General features: G+C 38.7%; 1 long non-coding RNA gene across 2 annotated transcripts in view; it reads left to right on the forward strand.

The window, feature by feature from the left end:
- Positions 1-16366, forward strand: part of LOC110062336 (uncharacterized) — a 23354-nt gene continuing 6988 nt past the window's right edge. Inside the window, exons 1-5 of one of the 2 annotated variants that reach the window (XR_016206549.1) lie at positions 1-505; positions 2635-2736; positions 10531-10628; positions 11146-11248; positions 12837-13004. This is a non-coding gene — a long non-coding RNA (uncharacterized LOC110062336). The remainder of the gene's footprint in view (positions 506-2634; positions 2737-10530; positions 10629-11145; positions 11249-12836; positions 13005-16366) is intronic. The other variant, XR_016206550.1, reaches the window with a different exon arrangement.

Genomic DNA, 16366 nt, shown 5'->3' on the forward strand with positions numbered 1-16366 from the left:
GTAAAAAAAATCAAATTCTATTTTTGTTTTTTCGCTCTGTACATCGTAACCAAAGAGACTTGTTGGATTAACCTTATCATAACTGTTTAGAGTCCAGTGAATGCTGCTTCCTCCAGGGGCTTTTCAGACACACACAAAAATAATAATTCAAACACGCCTTGCGTGCCTATGTTTCAGGTACTCAGCCTCGTCCCTGGGGAGAAGAGCCGCCATTTTGAAAATCATCGAGGAGAATGCCCTGGGGACGAGTTAGACACTTTCTAGCACGTGGAAATGAAGAGAAATTTGAATTTCGTTCCGTAGTTTCTGCTGGAAATAAATCGGTTAAACCAAAGATCTTAGCTTCAAAATATCATCTATGTTGCCCAGAATATCTATGTTCATGTACTGTAAGCATTAACCCGCTGATTAACCAGAGTTTTACCACAAGTGGAACTTGACGAACTTTGTGGCTATTATCTGTCGTTGAATGAAGAGTGTATCGCTGGAAGCCTTCTCTGAAGAGGTAATTAACCAACCTGTGATGATTTATTACTTTTATTCGGTTACGTTAATTGCTTTTACATATGGATTGTTTCGTCTGACTAATACTCGGAGCTGTTAACTTTTAAGTTAAACCCGGGGAAAGAAGCTTAATTAAGCTGGCTCGATCCCTAGGGTATTTGCGAACACCCTCCCTATAGAACGCGTGTTAGAAAAGGAAACTTAGTTAATTTCTCTTAAAGTTTTCCCTGTAGAGATTTATCAGTATGGGTACTGTTGAAATATAAAGGCTTATTTTTTGGTTGTCAATTTTTGGATTAAGGCCGTTACCATGGCAACATCTCATCTAATGACAGGCAGATATATTCCTCATTTTAATAATAATAATAATAATAATAATAATAATAATAATAATAATAATAATAATAATAATAATAATAATAAAAGGTTCTTATTGCGCATTTAGAATTTTGGCCTAAACTCCTTAGTATTTATACTTTCCATTGGTGAAATTTTTTCATACTCTGCCACATCATGGAAATGATATTGCCTGACATTTTGAATTGGTAAAAAGTCAAGGTTGTTCAGACGGTTCTTCCAACATTTTGTAATTTGTCATTCTTCTAAATATATTAGATTAGCTCTTACAGATTTTAACAAAAATAGGGTATTTTATAGGAATTGTATGTGGTTACAACTGAGTCAAATTTAAAAAAAGTTCACCCTAGGAAAGGCAAGAAAATTCACTCTCGGTTTTGCTTTTTGTGCTCACGTTGATGTCATAAAAATCGAAAAACACTTATGTTTTCCTTTGAGTGCACGTAGATTACTTGAGCTTTCGTCCTATTCGCACATGCAATCATAAAACTATAGGGAGCCACCTTAAGGTTATTAATTTTATGATGCATCAAAGTTGCTTTGGCTAAATCCCCAAAATCGTGTGTATCATTAAGTTCTCTTCACTGATTTTCCCTTTCTGTAAACTGAGAAGATTTATTTTCTGTTGGCTTCTATGAATGTGGCTACTGGAAACATCCTCAGGTCTAAAACAGGGGTGGGGGTGAGAAGTAGGGGGTGTGGGGCTAGGGGTGTTGTCATTTCTATTATTGAGAGCTGACTGTAAATGGCAACTGGTCTAGAAGGGGGGAGGGGAGGGGGATGAGGTGTGAGGGTTGTCATCACCACCATTGACAACTTATCATGCCTTAAGACAGACTTACCTGTGAGCAATTTATTATACTAACTGGAAGGTTCCTCAGGCTCACCATGTCACTAATCCCTCACCCATGTTTGAGACCTGTGGCAACATTGTATCTGTCTCAAGGACCTTTAAGAGTAAATTAATTATTTTGGGACCAGAAGTTTGGAAACCAGCTGAATCTTACTGTTTTCAGAAGCAATATGAATCTCTGATAAGCTTCTGTAGTGCACAGCTAGAGGAGGCAAGTAAAAGAAGAAAGCAGTCTTTATCATTTCCCAATTCTCCCCAATATTGACTGGTAAATGTATGAATGTGTGTGGAATAAGGACTTACCCTATGAGTGATACCTGTGAGAGCACTGAGTGTTTTTCTTGATCATTTGTTATGTGAATGAGAAAATTACAAATACACGTGCATTCAGTACGTTTCACTGCAGTGTAAATTATCCATTTTATATGCTAAATTTGCCTGCTCTCAGCAAATCACTTGGAAGCAACTTCCTTAGTTCAAAAAATAGAACAAGAGAAATTAATATTACAAAGGTTATACATGTAGTAAAGGAAAAACATATATCGCTGTATATTGTAATCAAATACTGATATAAACCATAGGTAATAGAGGGGAATGGTTTTGAAACCCAACAAAGTTCTTTGTTGTATGCTTTTGTTCACTTTTTTGGCCTCGACCATGCACAAAACACAATAGTTGTTTACTCCATATTGAGGAACTAACCAATAGAAACGTGATGGTTACATAATATTGATGCATAGTGTATGAGCACAAAACAAAAAATTGTGCAAGGTGGTGGACCTTCCAACATAAATCTTGGCATCTTTGTTTGCTCCTTTGATGTTTGCTGGGCTTCATAACCAGTCCCTTCTATTAACTATATATAAACTATGTATCAACCTTATGTCACCATCCCATTGATGTATTTTTTTGTACTTCAGCTAAGCTAAGCGGCTCATTTTACAATGTCAAGTTCTCACGATAAGCATGGACAGACAAACAGACAGACTGACAGGAGGTTAACTGTACTTGTTACTCAGAAGGTTAGTATTAGCTTGTTAACCTGTACTGTTCTCATGAATGTAAATTTGCAAGCTAGTAGATGGCCATGTTACTGTAGCAGTGTGGTGACCAGTCTAATGGATCAAGCAGTTTGGATTTGAACCCAGGCTGTGGTCATTGCATTGTTTTCTTAATAGGAATCACCAACACTTTTCTCTCACAATGCCCCTCTCCTTCCAGAAATTTAACTGAGTACCAATGAACTGTTATCAATGGCAACTTGACTCCTATCTAACTGATCGTCAGCAAAAGTGTCTAGTTAATGGTGAGCTGTCTGTTGCATGTGCTGTCACCTGTGGTGTCCCACAGGGAAGCCTTATTGGTCCCTCGTTTTCCTGATTTATATTAATGACTTGCCAAGCTGCCTGAGTAAAGCTTTGCCACAAATGTATACCAACAATACAAGCATTGGCATCATTGCCAGTAGCTTACCAGAGCTTGAATCAGCACTAAACACTGAAGTAGCTAACCTTCATGAATGGCTTAATGTAAATAAACTTAGCCTGAATATTGTAAAAACTGAACTAATGTTAATATATGTCAGTGACTTGCTAGTACCATTGGCGATTCACTTAATATACAAACTGAAGGTCACAAAATTGATAGAGTGCTCCACACCAACTCCTCAGGAGTCTGTATCGATCAAAATTTGATGTGGTCTTAACAAGGGCCAAGGTTACCTCCTCTGGTATGGGTGTACTTAAAAGGTTGAAGCTGTTTTGTTTAGACATAGCTATATTGCTCTATAGAGCTATTATCAAACCATATTTTGATTATTGCTGTCCTGTGTGGGACAGTCTCAACAACAAGTTGGCCAACAAATGACAAAAACTACAAAATCGTGCTATTAGGGTTATCACTGAGTCTGATTACCATTCTAGCACTACCACCCTAAAGCCAGTATAGGATAATCTGTATATCAGAAGGAACAAGAACATCTGTTAGATCTTATAACTGCACTTTTAAAATTTAACTGTTTTGTTAATACTTTAGTCACAACGCAGTGCACATTCCAAAGCAGTCCTTGATGACTCATTGATTACTGTAAACACATCACTTGATCAATACAAACTGTGTTATAAGTTATTGCACCATCACTCTTAGCCTTTGTGAAATCTATGATGATGTAATGGTCTTAATCTGGAAGTTCACTTGGGATATGCCCATGAATGATCCAAAAGGAAACAAGTGTCACGCTATTAATAACGCTTTTAATAAGCAGCTTTTTTCCTGAAAAGTCAAAATTTAATTTGTTTGTGCTTTGAAGTAGTCAGTGCCGCAAGTCACACAATCAGAGGGTTCACGCTATCCACGGCTAATTATTGTAGAATGGTTGTGTTTTTTCCCCTGGCACTGACCTAAACGATGCAAGTTCTGGCAAGCCCTTGTTTACCTCGGCAAATATTTAATTTTTCTTCAAATCTCTTAAGGTCATTCCCCAGTATTGCATTGCGCATCCCTACTGTGCATAATTTCACGCGTGATTAGCGCGCGCACATTAAAAAAATGGCGGCTTTTTCTTTACAGCTGGACTTCACCATAGAGGTAAATCGTCATTTTCTCGCAAACGAGTAATTGGTGACCTATCATTTTTTTTCTGTTGTTTTGAATTGAGTGATAAATTTCTCTGTGTATAATAAATATGGACCAATTCTCAGTGTCGAACAAAAAGCAATCGCAGGAAACGTGAATTTAGCAAGCAATCGTGACTACAGTCATGGTGCTATTATAAGGATTTATTGGGTATAAACAAGGTGCTGTTGCTCCTATACAAACATGGGGATCCTTCGTTTTTATTTCAAAATTTAAGTTCCTACAATATTAACAATTAATAGGCAAAGTTTCACAAAAATCTCAATGCAGGTTCTATTTCAGTGGAATGACCTTAACTCGCTGCGATGAAACAGCCAAAGAATTCGCGTCATTTGCCGAAACGCACAAGAAATACTCACAAAATTCCAAATAATGACCGTCGCTTCTGGTGAAATAAATAATCATAATAATAACACTTATAATGCACAAATTTCATAAAATGTTCAAATGCGCATGACAAGATTAAAAACAAAATAAAAAGGCTAAAAAGCTAAAATTACAATTAAAAGTAAACTTACAATGATTTTAAAAAGCAAAAATTACAATTAAAAATAAACTTACAATAATAAAAACAACCATGATAAAAATGCATAACGGAAAAGGTGAGTTTTAAGCTTGGCTTTAAAAATACTAACAGTGCTGGCACTTCTTATGTCAAATGGTAGCGCATTCCAAAGTTTTGGTGCAGCACAGGTAAAAGAACGGTCACCTGGTGTAGCTTTTGATTTAAAGGGCGGATAACTAAGTAAAAGTTTATCACTAGAATTCCTTAGATTATATTTGGATGGGAGCCTAAGAGAAATAAGAGATGATAAATAAGTAGACGATAAATAAGTAAGCTAAAAAGCAATTGAAATTAATGTTTAAAACTACAGGCGAACCTCTCCATATGGAACCTCTAATATGGATACCTCTCTAATACGGAGAGTTTAATGTACCAACAAAAATCTCATACATTTCCTCTAAAAAAACCTCTATAATACAGACCTTCTCTAAATGGACCACGGACACTAAATCTCGTAGTAGGCGATAATAAACTTGCAAAGTAAACACGATCTTATTTGTCACGTAGCAAAAATGAAAGCTGCAACGTCAGTGCATTCCGTGGCTGACCTAATGCCCTTTTTTAGTGTTTTTAGCATATTTATTATTTCCCTTTAAATCCAATGCTTCGATAAAACCAAAAGAAAATATATTTTAAACACGAATAAAGAAAACAATAAATTATCTGTAACATTGTCCTTGTATTAATGTTGCGACAGCTTTTGGCGAATAAACATCACAGGTTGCATGATTCAAAATTTGGCCGAGAGGAAGTTTGGGTCTGGTCAGTGACAAAAAACAAAAAACAAAAAGCCACGGGTAGAACATGAATTGTGCTCAGCGCATGGCTGCATGTTTAAAAAGCAAAAATTGAAATTAATGTTTAAAACTACAGGCGAACCTCTCCATACAGAACCTCTAATATGGCAGGGCTCGAAATTAACTTTTTCGTTCGGGAGCCAGCTGGCGACTAACGGAAAAATTTTGGTCGCCAGATCGTAAATTTTGGTCGCCAACTTATTTTATATATAACTTACTCAAGAACACAATTTTATACGTTACTTTGCATGCAAGAAAAGTCACATTATTAGAAACAACATGAGTAACACTTAGTTATAAAGCTACTGTTGTGTGAAGGTGAATTAATCAACATGACATGAGCGTGGGACAAAGTCCCCGACCGGAATCGAACCCATGACCTCCCAAACACCGGGCGGGCACTCTATCCACTGAGCTACGAGAACTCATGGAGAGCGAGGTCATTTAACTGAGTTCATATATGACAGGTGTCCTGCATACTGCTAGGATCAACGCTATCGAAGTCATCGTGAATAGTGATAAATTAATAAAGATGATAAATTTAAGCTCGGTAATGAAATGTGAAGGTGAATTAATCAACATGACACGAGCGGGGGACAAAGAAAAATTCTGAGACCCCGACAGGAATCGAACCCATGACCTCCCAAACACCGGGCGGGCGCTCTATCCACTGAGCTATGAGAACTCATGGAGAGTGAGGTCATTTAACTGAGTTCATATATGACAGGTGTCCTGCATACTACTAGGATCAACGCTATCGAAGTCATCGTGAGTAGTGATAAATTAATAAAGATGGTAGATTTTTTTTACCATGAGTTATGAGTTCTCGTAGCTCAGTGGATAGAGCGCCTGCCCGGTGTTTGGGAGGTCATGGGTTCGATTCCTGTCGGGGACTCAGAATTTTTCTTTGTTCCACGCTCGTGTCATGTTGATTAATTCACCTTCCCATTTCATTACTGAGCTTAAAATTTACCATCTTTATTAATTTATCAAAGCTACTGTTGTTCTCAGGTGATATGTCTCTGGTCCCAAGGTGATGGTTGTCTCCATAGTCGTTTTAAATGAAGTGAAGCATAAGACGTTTTAAGTCCATGGTTTTCATTGTGAGACAAACACGGGTCCTTGCGTATTTTCCCTTTGCTACTTCTTCGAAATGTCGTTCTTTATTTTCGACTTGCTTTCCTTGACGCCTTTCGCTGTCGGCAGTTTGGTGAAATCCACCTTCCCTACATCAACAACTGATGAAGGAGTCAAAGTTTGGATTAACCTTTTGGCTGAATCTTCATTCCCTGCACGTAAAAACTCACATAGTTCCTTCAACTGATTGGTATCTGCCGTCATTTTCGTGGTAAATGAAAAGCACATGGTGTTGAAGTGCACCTGCGATCCCAGTTTCGGAAGAAGCTGCTGATACAATATGGCGTGCTGTGAATGCAGTATCAACGTGTCGAAATACGTTCAATTTTTTTGATTATCTTGTAATATTCAGACATTATTTTACTGGGGACAGAAAGGTGAGTTGTACACTAGCTACCATATCTGACTGATTTCCTAATATAAAGATTTAAAAACAAAAGTTGTGTTGGGGTTTTCTTTAGTTATCGGACAAAACGCGAGTCGCCAGCTGGCGACCAGTTCTGAAAATTAAGTTGCCAGTGCTCAAATTTTGGTCGCATTGGCGACCAGTGAGTCGCAATTTCGAGCCCTGTATGGACAACTTTCTAATACGGATAGTTTCCTATGCACTGACAAAATTCTCATACATTTCCTCTAAAAAAACCTCTATAATACAGACCCTCTCTAAAAGGTTTATCTTGGCCCTTGGGACTGGGAGTAAATTCATACAAATTTAACCTCTTTATTACGGACACTCCATGGACCAGGTGTCGATAATTTGCGGTATAAACAATTTCCTGTCGGCGGTTACAATAACATTGACACTTAATCATTTAGATTCAGAAATTTGCAAGACACTCACTTTTAGGCCTGATTTTAGTTCACTTACTAAACACTCTAAACTGTCAGTGGAGAACTAAAAGTGACATCATCGTATAGTGACCTCTCCAATATGGACGCCTCTTTAATATGGACACTTCACTCTGTCCCTTTGATGTCCGTTTTAGAAAGGTTCGACTTTATGAGTATTGAATGATCAGACTCCAGAGTACCTGGAAGGCTTATTTAAACCCTTCAGCATGGACTATGAACTCGAAAATATTGAAAACAACTTAGCTCTGCCCAAGCCCTGTACCGATTTTTTAAAGCGTAGTTTCTGCTACAGTGGAGCACATTTGTGGAATACATGTAGCCTTCCATCTAACATTAGAGCCATTAGATCTTTTTTAATAATAAAGTGTATTATCATTTGTCTCACGATGTAGTCACTTGAGATGTAGATCGCGACGTTTCGATTGCTTACTACTAGTCTTCTTCAGGTGATAAGGTCGACTGATTGCACAGTATCATTTATATCACAAATGTCGGCTGTGATTGGTGCATTTCGATCCTCCTATTGTTCCATTGTTCCGGCGAGTAGCTGTTCCCTCAGTGGTCCGCTGTTGTACCGTTCTCCTGTTGTTGTGTTTCTTGATCGTGGGTATCCATGCTTCAGGAATTTCAATTCCACTATCCCTGTTGATGTTATTAGGGTGAAGTCTTATGTGAATAGCTTCCTTGACCCTACATGTGTACCAGTGAGGATCTCGATCAATAAACTTGACATCATTCCAGATAGGATAGTGGCCAGTCTCGTGGGTGTGTTCAGAAACGGCGGAGGTCTGGGTACGGGCAAGTCGTATATCCCTGTCGTGTTCTTTGATCCTCTCCTGCATAGATCTCCCTGTTTCCCCGATGTAGACTTTTCCACACTCACAGGGAATCCTGTAGACAACACCATCTTGTTTAGCCGGGTTGACAGTGTCCTTTGGTCGCACTAAGTGTGACCGAAGTGTCGTGTCGGACTTAAAGACGGTGCGAATGCCTTGTTGTTCTAGGCAGCGGTGGACTGAGACTCCGAAACTCCTTGGACATAAGGTAAAACGGCGGTGGATTTAAATTCCGTGACAGGCTCTCTTCTTGGGGTTGTTCGCGTCTTTGTGATCTTCTGTACAAAAGAGGGACTTACTAAACACTCTAAACTGTCAGTGGAGAACTAAAAGTGATGTCAAAAAGAAATCCCTCCTCATTTGTACAGAAGATCACAAAGGCGCAAACAACCCTAAGAAGAGAGCCTGTCGCGGAATTTAAATCCACCGCCGTTTTACCTTATGTCCAAGGAGTTTCGGAGTCTCTCCGCCGCTGCCTAGAACAACAAGGCATTCACACCGTCTTTAAGTCTGACACGACACTTCGGTCACACTTAGTGCGACCAAAGGACACTGTCAACCTGGCTAAACAAGATGGTGTTGTCTACAGGATTCCCTGTGAGTGCGGAAAAGTCTACATCGGGGAAACAGGGAGATCTATGCAGGAGAGGATCAAAGAACACGACAGGGATATACGACTCGCCCGTACCCAGACCTCCGCTGTTTCTGAACACACCCACGAGACCGGCCACTATCCTATCTGGAATGATGTCAAGTTTATTGATCGAGATCCTCACTGGTACACATGTAGGGTCAAGGAAGCTATTCACATAAGACTTCACCCTAATAACATCAACAGGGATAGTGGAATTGAAATTCCTGAAGCATGGATACCCACGATCAAGAAACACAACAACAGGAGAACGGTACAACAGCGGACCGCTGAGGGAACAGCTACTCACCGGAACAATGGAACAATAGGAGGATCGGAATGCACCAATCACAGCCGACCTTTGTGATATAAATGATACCGTGCAATCAGCGACCTTATCGCCTGAAGAAGACTAGCAGTAAGCAGTCAAAACGTCGTGATCTACATCTCCAGTGACTACATCGTGAGACAAACGATAATACACTTTATTATTGCATCTACCACGATGAATAACAACAATCTTTTCCTAGATCTTTTTTACTTAAAAAATGAAATCAGTCATTTGATGTCCTCGTACTCCCACGTGGCAAACATGTAAATCAGTTTTTTTTTATCTCAATCTTTTAACATAACTGATGTTTCTACCATATTTAATAAAGTGTAATTCTATGTATCTATGTAACTATGTATGTAATACTGAGAGAAACAATCAATACAATAGACTAGCACCCCTTTCAGGGGGATGGGGGGAGGCAGTACTCTTGGCTACTCGATGCTACGAAAACTGGAGTTCATTAAGCACCAGGTTTTACTAGGACTAGATGTGAACTTAAAGCATGAGTAGCCTCCTCTACAAGAGGCAATGAAACAGTATTGCAATAAAGCTGTTCTTGGCCATGAGGTCTTACACATGAATGCTTCAATCTCTAGTAGTAATGTTAGGTTTGGGGGGAGGGGCTAATACTTGAACCTCATCCTTTAACACTTGATGAATTTGATATCCTATTCATGACCATTGTGGCTGGTACAGTTGCCCTAAACGTAATTTATGAAGGGCTTTTGTTGATGGTCTTGTTGATGGTCTTGTTGATAGTGATGAAAAAGTAGCTCCTTCTACCCAGTTCAAGACAAGAGTGCAAAAACCATACCCTATTTATGACCAAAATGGCCAAAATCGATACCCTATTTACATGTATGACCAATATAGCTGAAAAAGCATACCCTTTGGGGCCGCACATACCTATATAGCCCATAAAAGGGAGCCCACCACCCCCCATCCCCTCGCGGGGGTATCACGTACTATCTCTGTGTGGCATTTAAGGGTTAATCAATGATTACTAACTTTATTTTTTCTACAATTAAAGGTAAACATTACAAGATCATGATGACATCATTGGTCAAGCTGGAATGCATACCTTGAAAATCATGATGGATGATAGAAAATTGTGTTCTAAAATCACAGGTTAGAGTAAAGTTCTGTTTAATGAACATTCCTACATTTGTTAGGAAACCACAATAATTACATAAGGCAGCCTTGATTTGCACCTGGAAGACCTGACAAAAATCTTCCCAGTTTGCGAGCTTTACAATGAGGATGACATTGGATTGAGCTCTCTGGATATTCCATCCTCTTACCAAAGGAACAAATTCACAAGGTTGGACCTGCACCACCAAATCTCATTTTAATGGTAACTTTTTATTGAATGTGTTACTGAATATAGAAAGAAACAAACATCCAATGGTCTCCACTAGATCCATTTTAATATGTCCTAGGATATTTTCATTGTAAAATAGGTACCCCCACCCCTTTCTCCTGCCTCTCTTGTAAGTCTCTCTTCATTAATCCCTCCAAACCCAGCAAAAGGTATTCCTCTGGGCTGATTCACGCATTTGTTTGATACCATTGTTGTAGCATCAATTCTATCTGGTAGTTTACATTGACAATCTACAATGTAGTTACAAAAGGTTCTTCACTGCAGGATCTTGTGCCCAATTGCATTCTACTCTCCGTTCTGTTGGAGTCCAACTGTGATAGTATTCCAAACTTATGGTGGATCTGACAGACCAGCAGCAAGAACTGCTGTAAGTGCTGCTACGTTAATACTCCTCAATTGAGTGTTGAAGGCTAGTTTTCTGGGATGCTTTGGTTTAACAGTTATGTGCTCTGTGATTGGTTTTAAAAAACTTTCACGGCTTACTCAACCAATCAGAATGCAAAGGAAAACTAATGCAACTTGGTCAGGTGATTTTGCTTTGGTGCCTTGCTCCAGTTTCACTTTTGTTTGTTCTTTTACTTGGCTGAATTGAAAGCACTGTGATTGAAAAGGTTTTTACTTGAATGAAAAGCAATGCTAGCCTTATCGCCCTCTCAGTAATCATGACCTTTCTCTGTTTAATCTATCTTAGTCTCTGAGGGGGGCGGGGGTACTCCCTTATATGGACTATGTAGGTAAGTGCGGCCCCAAGGGGTATGGTTTTTCCACTGTTTTGGTCATAAATAGGGTATCAATTTTGGCCATTTTGGGCTTAAATAGGGTATGGTTTTAGCACTCTAGTCTTGAATTGGGTATGTTTTTGGAAGAAGCTACTTTTTCATCATTATCAATAGCACTGTCAACAAAAGCCCTTCACAACTTATGTTTAGGGCAAGTGTGCCAGCTAAGAATTGCAAATTTTGGTCATAGGGTAAGGGCTTTGGGAAGTGGGCCACATACCCCCACTCAACTTTTCTGGGAGTACCCTCCCCGGGTCTTAGTCAAACGAATTCAGTCATAAGGGACTACAGGAAACTAGACACTCCAAAAGTGTTTACTCACGCTTCGTACAAAAATATCAAATCCTACTTTACAAGTAAGGTTATTGAACACAGTAAGAACAATGTAAAAGAATCAGGATATTTTAACACAGTATTTACGCTTAGACAGCTTAGATATTTACTATTCAAGTTGCTTCATTGCAAGTATCCTCTTTATTCAATTACATGCTGTTTGCCACATCTTTAAAGTTCTGTTTGTGATGATTGTTTTTTTTCAACATCTGAGGTGTTCATCTTTGTACATGGCTCATATGTTATCTCATGAGAACGAGCATGAACTTTGCTTAGTTGGCAGGCTTTCAAGCAATATAATTTGTGTACCGACCCGTTCCAAAAATGACTGACATCTTTGTATGTGAGATGAATGTGTAAGGTGTGATTCTTTCCAAAACACAGCTTTCTGCATATTATGTTGTTCACGAAGAGCGAGCTGTAAAGCAGTCTGTCACATTCTCATCCCCAGTTTTCATGCTCTATGCTAGGAACGTCTATGACCATGTATTTGACCCCTCCTTTTTGCGACCAAGACAAAATGGCTTGCATTAATATTTTTGTGACTCAGGCTTTCCTACAGAAGTCCGAGTGCAAGTAATAACTCCAGAACAAACCAGTTAATAATCAAATCACATGATTCTAATACAGGAAAGCTTTCAACCTGTACAGATGATTTAATTAGGTCATTCACAGGGAAGGCGAAAAAACAGTGAGCAATAATATTATTTTGCTCAACAGTGTCCATAATTTGTCATGGTCAACATGCAAACTCTGTCCTCCTCTGTCTTATAAACAGCCAGCTACCATATAACTGCATTCACGTTGTGAAACTAACAGGAGTGCGTTGTTCTCTTGTTGCAGGTGTACATTGTGTCTCCCTCAACAAGTCAGGAGGCCTTGGGTACAAGATCTTCCATCATCTGTGGAAGGCAGCGCATGTGAAGAACTATACACTGGCTTAGTTATACATGGACAGATGGCATGCGTCCACAGTCAGAACACCTCTGGAGCTTGGAAATCAAGAAAAAGGTAAGGGTTGAATTTGATATTAAAGGATAACTTCATCTTCAAACAAAAGCCTTTTCAATGATTGTACAATTGTTTTGTAATGAAAAGTTGAAAAATATCTTCCACACAAAGTGGTCCATCAATGTCATCAGCTAGCTCATAGTTTACAAGGGCATTTGCAGCAAATTGGAAGCTGTAAAAACTGTAAGTTATCTTTAAATTGAAGTGAAAAGGCTCTCATTTTCAATTACATATCAATGTGTGCATGATATTTATGAGGGTTTCTATGATTGCATGCTCAAAAAGAACGACTGGATTCTGGACTGGAACATCGACTAATGTTTTTTCAATTATGTAACAAAGTTGCTAATTTAAGACTAAGGTGGCTGGCAACAGATTTCAGCACTTTGCATCATTTATTCTTTGAAAGATCAATATTACCACTCTTTATCGAAAAATTTTACAATATCTGTATCACACAATGCACAATCATTGGTGATTACAAGTTGTGCTTATCTTCATGACGTAAAAAGTTACCGTAGGAAGATGAACACCTTTTAAAAAAAAACACTTAGTTTTTAGTGCATGGTTTGGGGGTTGATGTCTGCTAAAGCCCTTTGGCAATAAGGCACTATTGCTTTACAGCAATAATGTGTAAATTTTAATGTTTGGTTAATTAATTAATTTCAATTGATTAATTATGCTCACAGGATGAGGGGTAGGATGGGGTAGCTACTTGTGAGCACTACATTAAATGAGTGGTACATGTACCTACACTACTTCTTTGATCGCTTCAAAAAGCTTTATATTTGTTTCAGAAAACCCTTTGTTCTCCTTGTGGTACTTTTCTCTTTAGAACAAAACTACTACTTGCTCTAAACATATACGCAGGTTAATAGGCGTTAGTCTCAGCTACATACCAGGTGGAAGATACATTTCACACAAGTCACATACTAACGTTGAGCACTTTTCCTTGTGGTACATGTAGAACCCAGACAAGTCATATGGAAGTGTTCTAGTATCATTGGCGCGATACAAGAATGCTACTGAGACTGCGTTTCTTTTGGAATTATGCCTCACTTGGTTCAAGAAATGTCACCTGTTGTTTCATCCTTTAATTGTCTCTATCAAACAGATTAAAATGTTCATACCCGCAACCGAAACTTTCCCAAGTAAGTGGCATTAAAACTTGTCAAATTGTACAAAAAATACCCCCCAAAACAACAGGAAACTGCTCAAATATTGTTTCAGACTCCGTGGCACCTACTGAAAGCATAAATTTTATCAGTCTCTGAGGGGGACTCGTTCACCGATGAAGGATATATTCTCAGTCAAGTAGCTCTGTTTCCTTTCAATTCTTCGCATTGAAATGCTTCTCAATTGTATTAATCAATATCAGTGTGTATTTTAAATTTAAGTGGTTTTATTGTTAATGTTAAAGGTGGCAACAGAACGTTCTGTTCCGTGACAATTTGATTATTAGATTAGTTCTTGTGGTCAAAAGAAAATTTGCGTGTGAAATAAAGCAAATCGTTCCTCTTTGATTTCTTCATCCGACATTTAACTTTCTTCTATTTATCTCCAGCTTTGAAAAGAATACAAGCACAACTTCTGCATTTATAGTTTATAGTTTATAGTGTTCGAAGTCAAAATCAAATCCTGCAGTATCAGTTAGCTGTCTTCCTTGTAAGTCGGAGAACAGCATGAGAATCTGAAAAGCATTATTTACATTCAATTTGGTTACTGTGACGTGGAACACATGTACGAAATCGATCAGGCGTCAAAGGAAATACCATCAAACAGAAAAGAGATGCGATGCTTTAGAGCTCTGTCGACTAACAATTGAAGCTTTCTTTTAAAGTACGTAACTTGCATGCCTGCCTGCCTGGTGGTTGAAAGGCATAATAAAGCCTTGATAAACCCATCAGTCATCAGCACGATTTAACCCATTGACTCCTGTGCTGCTGGTAACCTGCCATGACGAGCCTTGGCGTTTGTTCCACTTCTGACGTCATCACTCTTGACCAAAATTGGCATCATCTATACTCAACTTCTGCCGGAGGAAAAGATCTTTCCAATGATACCCAGATCAGAGTGATCGGCTAAATTTGAGCCTGAAATAATTATGCACAAAAATGCTCAGAAATTTGAGTGAAAAACTCAGAGCAAAATTTCCCCTGACTACATGCGGCTACTCCATGATAAAAATTGCCCGTCTTGGTGATGCTTTCTCAGAATTTTTTGAACTGGAAGCAACCCCAGTAGAAGGTCAATCACTGCAGCAAAAAGAAAAGAAAAGGAGAAAAAGGAAAGGCGAAAAAAATGAAAAAAAAACAAAAAGCCTAAAGACGTAGGTCACTTTCTCTCAAAATAATGATTTCTGCGCATGCCCAAGCAAAAATGTCATAAAACCCTATTCTAGAAAGGCATGCTGTCATGTTTCAAATGGCTTTTTGAGTAGATTGGAGTAATTTGGTCCATATCCAGCCTGAAAATTAAAGTTAAAGAACCAAAATGTGCTCTCTGATGTTCGAACAATCTGATACAATTGAGGTAACAGCATATTGGGGTTTAAAGTCAGATTGATCCAGGCAGCAAAGTGTAAGAGCAGTTCTTGCCTAAGAAAACAATCCTCTCGTGTTCAAAGTGTGGCCCATTTGCCAAGCATTGCCGTCATCAAAGTTTGGATAGCGAGTACTGATTTTAGACTTACAAAATATGTCTTGCATCGACTGCCATGTTTTCCGCACGTGCATTGTGATTAAGCGCAGTGGGCGTTTTGTGGCTTTAGAAGCAATATAAGTAAGAAGAAGTGGATTTTACGTAGTTTTGGACACAGGGAGTACCGCAGACAATGGCTAACAAGTAGCAACCGATTATAACAGCAATTTTATTTCAAATCGGCATGATTTGGTGTTTCGAACTTATGGGATCAGGGGACAGAACTCTTACCTCAGAAGCCTCATAAAATCAACATTTCGCTCTGTCATACGGCAAATGAGCTTCTCTGTGGTCATGCATTCCCTTGAAATCTACATTTGACTGTTTCTTAGGGGTAAAAACTGTCTTTTAGGTTGGCTGTTGACATGAAAACAACATGTATGTTTTTTTTTAAGTGAAATCAACATCTCTGAGCTTTCGTCCGTCTGCATTCAACTGTCTTCTTTAAGTGAAATGAGCATCTCCGTGGTCACGCATTTCATGAAATCAGCATTTAACTGTTTCTTAAGTGGAAAATGTCTTTGAGGTTGCCTTTTGACGTGAAATCAACTTGTATGTGTATTTTTTTAAAGTGAAATTAATGTTTCTGAGCTTTCCCATTGACCTGAAATCAACATATAAATGTTTTTTTTAAGTGAAATGAGCATCTCTACAGTCACGCA

Source organism: Orbicella faveolata, unplaced genomic scaffold (genome assembly GCF_042242905.1).
Source record: "Orbicella faveolata isolate gen_17 unplaced genomic scaffold, um_ofav_v1 contig_14, whole genome shotgun sequence".
Classification (NCBI taxonomy): Eukaryota; Metazoa; Cnidaria; class Anthozoa; order Scleractinia; family Merulinidae; genus Orbicella; species Orbicella faveolata.